Source organism: Camelus ferus, chromosome 31 (assembly GCF_009834535.1).
Source record: "Camelus ferus isolate YT-003-E chromosome 31, BCGSAC_Cfer_1.0, whole genome shotgun sequence".
Classification (NCBI taxonomy): domain Eukaryota; kingdom Metazoa; phylum Chordata; class Mammalia; order Artiodactyla; family Camelidae; genus Camelus; species Camelus ferus.
In genome coordinates this window covers 7,873,381-7,881,611 of record NC_045726.1, presented here as the reverse complement: position 1 = coordinate 7,881,611, position 8,231 = coordinate 7,873,381, and the positions used below count along the sequence as shown (strand labels likewise).

Sequence of the window (8,231 nt, the reverse complement as noted above, 5' to 3'; positions counted from 1 at the left end):
CTGGGAGCTCTGAGGGAGCTGGGAGACAGCTCACAACGCCTCCCTCCGCCTGGAGTCCCTGGGACTGAGCCGTCCCTGAGAGTCCGCCTCCCTCCAGGTTGCGAGGAGCTGCAGGGACCTGGCTCGGGTGAGTCCCCTCCTGGCATTCCTGGTGACCCCTCCATCAGGGCAGGAGGGAGATGCACTGAGGGAGCTGGGGAGACCGGCAGGAGGGCCAGGAGCTGGGGGGCTGGAGGTGGAGGGGAGGGCAGCGCACTGAACACCAAACGGTGGGGAGGGGAGAAGGGCCCTTGAGGGGAGAAAGGGAAGGGAAAGGACCAGCCAGTGTGGACTCAGGGTGTGCAGAGGATCTGTGCCCTGGGGGACCGGAAGAAGGATGAGATTCTTTGCAGGCCAAGCCACCGAGGCAGGCCCTCCTCCACTTTCTCTCTCTGGTTCATGCTCTCTGTTTCTCTTTCTTACAATCGGGTGACACTGTAGTTTCTCTGTTTCCTGGTTCAGCTTCCCACTCAAACCGGTCCAGTCGGAAATTGATGCGGATGGGCAGTCTCTCAAAACAAACAAGCAGACAAATAATATCCATCCCACGAAAAAATCAAATGGTTTGACCAGGTGCCCCGGGCCCTCTTGCCTTTCCTGGCTCACAACACACCCAGGTCGCCTGGCTTTCCCCTGGGGTCCCTGCTGCGGATGCTCTGTCTTGGGAACACTCCCTGGTATGCTTTCGGGGGCAGAAAAATCTCACTGGCGTTTTTGTTTTGTTTTGTTTTGTTTTGTTTTTTGGTTGGCTTCATTGGTGAGTTAGTGACTAGGCCTGACAGCCCCCAGGATCTGCTACTTTTCTCTGCCTATTCACAGGCCAAGGGTCAGCCAGGCTTGGTGTTGGGCTGGATTTTTCGTTAATTCTGGAGCCAAACACGTGATGGGAAGGGAGGGGGAGGCAGGTCTTGCAGGTGTACCGCAGCAACGGCGGCTCTCTTCCCCAGCCCACGTCGCGCTGTGAAGAGCTTGGTTGCATGTAATTTTGCAAACAGTTCAGAAGTACCTCTGCTCCCGATAAATCCACAGCTTGGGCAAATGAACTTTGAATCTTCTTTGTAGCTGAAAAAAGGGCTGAGTCCAAAAGAAAAGGAGATACAGAGGGAAAGAAAGAGGGGCAGCTTTGAGAGACTGTGGGAAGAGACCGAGGCGGCCCCGAGTTCAGAGTGAAGCAATACTTAACCAAGAAGGCTCTGGGAGGGTTTGAAACCCAGTACGTTGTCTGAGCTTTCTCCTCGCGCAAAGGTTGAAACCAGACAATGGCGTATTGTAACTCTGTAGCCTTAGGAGAACTAAGCAAGTGCTCATCTGGAATTGGGTAGGATTTAGTGCAAGTTCTCTTGGTGTCTGAGACTTACTACAAATATTAGCTGTGCAGAGCAGAGGATGGAAACTTGTTCCTTCGGGTCTGTTTCCCTCTCGCCGGCTTCCTGTGGGGTGATTCAAAAGATGTCTCAAAACTCACCCTCATCTGCCTTACTTATCCGTCCCCTCCCCATTCCCCCCACCCCCAGGGCTTATATTTTCATTCCTCCGCGTGTTCTTCAAAGTTGAGGGAATCTGAGAGGTCTTTAGCTGGGCAACATCAGGGAAGTACCTCTCAGAACTGAAGGAAGACCTTACTGTGAAAGACGACTAGAACCTCATGATTTATCATCACAAAATTGGTTTGGTTTTTTTTTTAGTAGTAGCAATGTGTTGTGTTTTGTTTGTTTGTTTGTTTGTTTCTGTTAGTCTTACTTGAATAAATCAGCCTAGAGTAAAAGGCTATTTCAAAGTTTCATTTTATGAACACTTTTTTTTACAGTACTCATTAGAGTTTATTTTTAGGCAAATAGACATTTCCTCTTTCTTCTAAAAAATTTGTCTCTGAAAATGATTTTGCATTTGCGAACTCAATTGGCAGGAGGGGGGAATCTCAGACAGTTTTGTGTGGTTGGTACTGAGGAAATATTAGTAAGTTGCTCTTTATCCGTGTTCTATTTCTCAAGCCCAATAAAATATCCATTTCAAATGACTTTCTAATGCCTTGTTATATTTGCCAAGTGATTTATGGGACGGAAAATTATAGTTCAGCATGTGTAAGTCCAGAGATGTTTTAGGGCTGGGGACAGCAGAGAGGAGGGGGTTTAGGGCTGGGGCAGACCGAAGAAATTCAAGCTATCAATCTCCAGCTGTCTAAATACAGCGCCAAGTTGGGAGTGGAGACAATTATCCGAATAATTCGGGGGCGGGGTGGGGGGAGACACTTTCACCTGAATCATCTAGATAAAGGGGCGACACGGGAAAATGTCCGTGGCCCAGAAGGCCCTATCTAGGCTTCCTCCACGATCACGCGAATTTGGCAGATTTTTCTCTAGGTTCTAGGAGCAGAGTTGGGGATGGGAAAGGAAAGAGAGGTTTCTAGAAAAGCTTAAAGGGAGCTCCCGCCGCGCCACCGGGAGAGGGGGGCCTGCGCCGCGGGACGCCCCCCGCGGGGCCTGATAAAGCCCCGAAGCCGATCTAAGGTCAATAAACCAGGCGGCGTCAGGCTCCGGCGGAGGGTCGGAAAGGACAGGGGCGGGAGGGGAAGAGAGCGATCTTAAGGCTGTCGGCAAAAGGAAAAGGAACGGAGGGCCGAGGAGGTCCCAGCCCGGGCGCCGGCGGCGGGGACGCGGGGCCGAGCCTGGGCCCCGGGGCGGGGCGCGCATCCCGCGGGAGGGAGCGGAGCGGAGCGGGCGGGCTGGGTGGGGTCCCCGCTGCGCGGCCCGAGGGAGTGACGGCGACCTTGACAGTGTCCTGGTCCGGGGCGAACGAACAGTCCTAACTCCACCGAGAGTTTGAAGAAGAGAACGAAAAGTTATTTTAAAAAAAATTAAGGAACGGAGGAGGGGGGAGATGGAGACTCTCAAATGATAAGAACATTCAATAAAACTTCTGGGATCCCTCAAACAGCCAGACAATTGTCCCCAAATAAGAAAAACTAAGAAAGGGATGACAGTATTAATTATTAGCAATCATTTTAAATCCCTTTTGTATGGCGCTTAAAAGTTTACAAATTCCTTTTACATAGAGGTCTTGTTCCTCCCACTCCTCGCCTGGCGAGAAGAAAAGACTGGGAGAAGTTACGCTGCCCAAAGTTGCAGCACGTCTCCGGGGTCCCCCGCAAAGGGGCTCGAGTCCGCTGATAAATGACTCCTCACCAGAGACAGCTTCCCAGGAGAGAACCCGGGTGAGAAGTAAGCAGCCCCGCAGAAAACCGGTGCACTGAAGCCTGGAGGAGCGCTTTGGGGCTGTTTAGCATCCCGAGTCGGGTCCTTCCAGCTGAGCAGTCTAGTGCAAAGCTCGAGCGTGGGTGGGGGACCAGGTGGTGGTGGGAAGGGGGCTCCTCAAAGGATCGCTGCTGGCGCACACGACACCGGCACCCCAGAACCGGCGGATCTTTGCAAATATACACCATTGCCCTGGAGTTCTTTCCACTCTCCCTCGCCCTGCCCCCGAGGCCGCCAAGCTCCCTCTTATTTCTATTCCTGGCGGGGCCGACGCTGGATGGGTTTGAATGCATTTCAACTACTATGGCGCCACGTAGGCCAGGTCACCTCGGATGGGAGTCGCGCCCGAGTCTCCAGGTTTGCGTCCCCGGCCCCAGAATCCCGGCGCAAACCAACGTCCTGAGCGCGGGGCTGATGGGGAGGGAAGCCTAGGCCGCAGACAGCGAGGTCTGGGCGCTGTCAGTCGTGCCACCTCGGGCCTGGGCCTGGCGCTGATCAGAACGCGACTCGGATCGCTCTCTGCGCGGAAGACCCCTTTGGGGAGCTCAGAGCCCGTGGGATGATGGACGCACTGATGGCAAGGTGGGGCAGGGTTGAAGGGAGTAAAAGGTGGGCTCTGCGTGCCCCTCTCCGTGTGCAGAGCACTGGCGGCCCCCGGACCCACTGGCCCTGACCCCCCCCCCCCATGGTCTGGGCAGCGGGGAGTGTAGTGAAGCCCTGTGCCCTGGGATCTGCGCGACGTGAAGTCCCTAAACAAGACAAGAATCACAGTGGAGTTTCATCAAAACAGTTATTCTTACACATACACACTCACACTCACACCATCCCAGTTAGGCTGTTCTGCATCTCAGTATCCCCGTGCGGAGAGCCCCTTCCCGCAGAGTCGAGGTCGCAGCGAACCTTCGCAGACTCCAATCCGAAAGGCGTGGGATCAGTCCTTTCCTGGACCAAGTTTAGAGGGTCATCGAGGGGATGAGTGGCACTCCGGGCTTGCAGCCTTAGTGGCCACGGACACCGGATTCAGGGAGTCTCCCTTAGCGTGGCTCCAAGAGGCTTAGTGTTTGAGGCTCGTCCACCCGCGCACAGGTTGGAGGTAGAGATTTCGCGCAGCTTCTGGGCTTGGGGATTATAAAGGAGCATGGATTCCCAGGCCTCAGCACGCTGAGGCTCTGGGGCAGGGGACTGTCTTTTAATCACTTCTCGGACCCCAAACTCGACTGTTCCCCAGCAAGCCTCCTCCTTGTCTTGGAAAAGCTCCTGGCAGACCCTTCCAAGACCACACGTCGCTAAGCGCGGGTGTAGTAGCTTCAATCCCCGCGCAGATGCCAGCACCAGGGGGCCGATGTCCAGGTGCCCGCGTGGCGTTGGCAGGGGTCTGGCGTTGGGGGTGGGGTGGAGGATTGGAATGGCTGCGGCTTTTTCTTTAGGTATTGAAAGGTGTTTTCTTCCTCATCCACCTCCCCTAGCCGTTCTTAATGGATTTTCTTTATTCCTTTGGTAGCGTCTTCTTAACTAACACGCTACCCCTTTAAATTTTCCTCTGCGTCTGGCTTGCTCTTTACTCATCCCAACCCAGGACCCTTACCCCTCATAATAAATTGGTTTTTATTAACTTGGTTTTACAGTTTACACTCAAAAGTTATCTGAGGATGTGTTGTTGGATGAATCAGAAACCTTCCTGTTGGCGAATTATTTTAATCTCTGAATGTTAAACTGCACGGTAACTGTTTTGCCTGCCCTTAAGGAATTTCTTAAATTTCCGCCTCTGAATAAACAGCATCTGACAAAATTATTTTCCAGCTGCTACATGGGTGTCTAACAAGATTGATTCACTCAAAATCATGATGCAGGGTTATTGTTTTTTTTTTTTTTTTATGTTGTGGAAGCATTTAATACTGAGCCAGATGATTTGTCCTGCCACACCATTTATTATGGCTTTCCACTAACTCCTCAGATTCAGCCGGAAATTGACATGGTATAAATAGATAACTTTCAGTTGTTCGTCAGCTAAGATTTTATTTGCTTTCTGTTATATCAGACTAGTTCTCATGTAATGATGATAGAACAATCAGTCTCTCCTTGCAGAGAAATCATTATTTTGAGCATTTATTATTTCTTTTCTGTGGAACTTGTTGTTAGAGCATACATGGAAATTTTGTTTCCTATAATACTGCTTTCGGAAAATGAATGGAGAAAAAAATTAGCTCATAAGGAAAATAAAATTTGTTAATATTTCTTTCTTTGAGAAACTTTTAAAAAGAAACTTTTCTTTAAGGAACAAGATCATTCATTTTGCAGTATATACAAATATCGAATCATTATATTGTATACCTGAAACGAATGTTATGTCAATTATTCCTCAATTGAAAAAAATAATCTTTTTTAAAACGAGAGAAACAAAATTAGTAACAGATAAAAAAAATTCGACCATGGGAAATTCAGAACGGAGTTCAGAAAGTTAACTATGTCCCTCTGCAATGATTCAGGAACAACAAAAATCAGGAATGGTTCTACCCTACTGGTCAGATGTAGTAGTCCCTGTTTATGCAAAAGCATCTCTCTGGTATTAATGGGGGTGGGGGTGGGGGCGGGGGCGGCTGTTCAAAGTGTTCCTGGCTCCTGAAAAGTTGACAAGCAGATGCTATGAGTCCTAGAACTACTCCCTAAAATTCAGCAGATAGTAGCTACCGACCACATCAGATACCTTAAATGCTATAGGAGAAGGGGCAGGATTTAGGGTTCAGGGCAAGTCCTGTGATGAGGTGCTAAGAGGAAACAGCCTGGGCGCCCCAGGATTTGTCAGCTCTCCCGAGCCCTCTAGGGCTGCCCAGGCTTGGCGCGAGGCTGCCTCAAAGCTCTCAGCGTGGTGGCCGCTCGGGTTTGCTCCAGCTGCGATAACGGAGGGGCTCACTATCTAATCTGGACAGCAGCATGAACAATCCATTAGACCTCGGCATTTATCCGGGGCGGGGGAGGAGGGAGGGACGGGGGCTGGCGTGCCCCACCCGGGCCCGGGAGGCGCTGAGCGGGCCTGTAGGCGGGGGTGGGGTGGGGGTGGGGGACTAATGAAACAGAGTTTTGTGTAGAATCACACTTACCACTGCGTGGTATGCTTACTGATGCTGGTGAATTATCATTCTACCATTGTCGGCACAAGGGCGAATTAGGGTCCTTTTGGGTTGGAGTATCACATTTTCTTTTAAGAAGTTCAATATATATTTTACATCGTCTCATTTGAACAACACACCAATTGAAGGGCGCCGGAAGATTCCAATTTTCACCAGTAGTCCTTAGGACTTGGGAGACTTAACCATCCACCCATTCTTTCATTCATTCATTCGGCAAACATTTACAAAGCTTTTCTCCGCCGGCATTGTGCCTTGTACTGACAGGTTAAATTATTTGCGCAAGATGAGGACTACGCTGGCGACGGGGGCGGGACCCTAAATCAACTATTCCAGCCTGGTGACTGCTCACTTCTTTCCCCCAAGACATACAAATCGGAGACGTTGGGAGTTGCAAGGGCCTCCGAGGTTATCTGGTCCAGCCTTCCATTCAATGCAGGAATCCCCTCCCCAGAAGGCCGGCCAAGAGGAGGCTGGCCTGGGCTTCCCGCTTGAACCTGGCTCAGTGGGCTGGCAAGTCTTTCCCTGGGAGAACTCGGTCTCTGCCTGCCCACACCTAAGCTCAGGATGCTAAGCCCCTCATGCTGCTGTGACCCCCAGAGACCCCGCTAACTCATCTGGGCCACCTCCCCTTCAGACTTCCCCTGGGAATGGAATTTCCAGGTACAGAAAGGTGCTGTGGACCTTAGTCAAGCTGGCCTTCCTCGCCTGCCCTTAGGGGATATCTGCTGCCAGGTCAGAGTACAGGCAGTAACCAAAGGACCTCCAAGGCCTGGATTCTGGTCCCAACACAGCCACCTACAAGCTGGGTGACCCGGAGCAAGTTACTCCCCTTCTATTTCCGGCATTTTCTAGAAATAAGATGCACGACTGTGCTTCCCCGTAGTTAAGGATACCACCTTCTTTGAAGATGAAATTCCCCTGTGTTAACAATCTGAGATTACTCTTATTTGCTGTTTAAAAACTTGAAAGCTACAAAAGGCAACTTCTGGGCAATAAGCTCATCACAAAGAATATTCTGGCAACTCCCAGAACTTTGCTTTCCCAGTAATGGCAATTTACCCCAATGAAATAATCAGAGATTTACAAGATGCTTTACTTAGCACGACTTATGGGGGTTTGATAAGGACACTTCAAATATTTATTTGTTTTAGTAAAAAATAGAAAATAATGTAAATGCTGAACAATAGAAATTTATAGAAACCGTCATGTAGTCATCAAATTGTTTCCTACAGCGTGAAACTGGCAGGGATTAGGGTGGAGAGAGGGAGACAGAGAGAGCACCAGTGTTCTCCATGGTTCTTTCTGGGTGATGCAGTTAAGGATAGATTGTGCTTTCCTTGTTAGACTTACCTGTATTTTCCAAATGAACTACAATGAGTTCCTTCTTTTGAAATTAGAAATTAGAAAAAGAAATATTTTGAGAGGGGTGGGGGTGATTTATCAAATTTATCAAATCCAAGATTGCTTCCTAAGATCTCATGACTCTGTGCTTATAACAAATGCATTCATTTTAAGGAATTCAGCTTTAAAGTCCCCCAAATTCAATGGACTCAAAAACAGTCCTGAACTCCAGAGACACTGACGTTTGGTGGGAGTGATTTTTCCACAAAGAGATTCCCCTTCCCCCTTTGGAAAATGTTTTCACAGCCATCAGATTGTCTCAGAGCTCCACTTGCAACCTTGAGTGTTTCTGAAATTGAAAACAATAATCTTAGTTTTTGTAACTTTTTCTTCCTCTCAAAACTCCCTTTGCTGGCAGAAAGATGTGGCGGAATGTAAGGCCAGGTGCTGGTCCAGCTGCAAATAAAAGCTG

The 8,231-nt window shown here is 49.8% G+C and overlaps 1 protein-coding gene across 1 annotated transcript in view; it reads left to right on the top strand.

Moving 5' to 3' along the window:
* The window catches only part of GATA4 (GATA binding protein 4), a 73,179-nt gene continuing 64,948 nt past the window's right edge, over positions 1-8,231 (top strand). Inside the window, 1 exon segment of the mRNA XM_032470769.1 lies at positions 1-127. The gene's annotated coding sequence lies outside the window, so the exon portion shown is untranslated.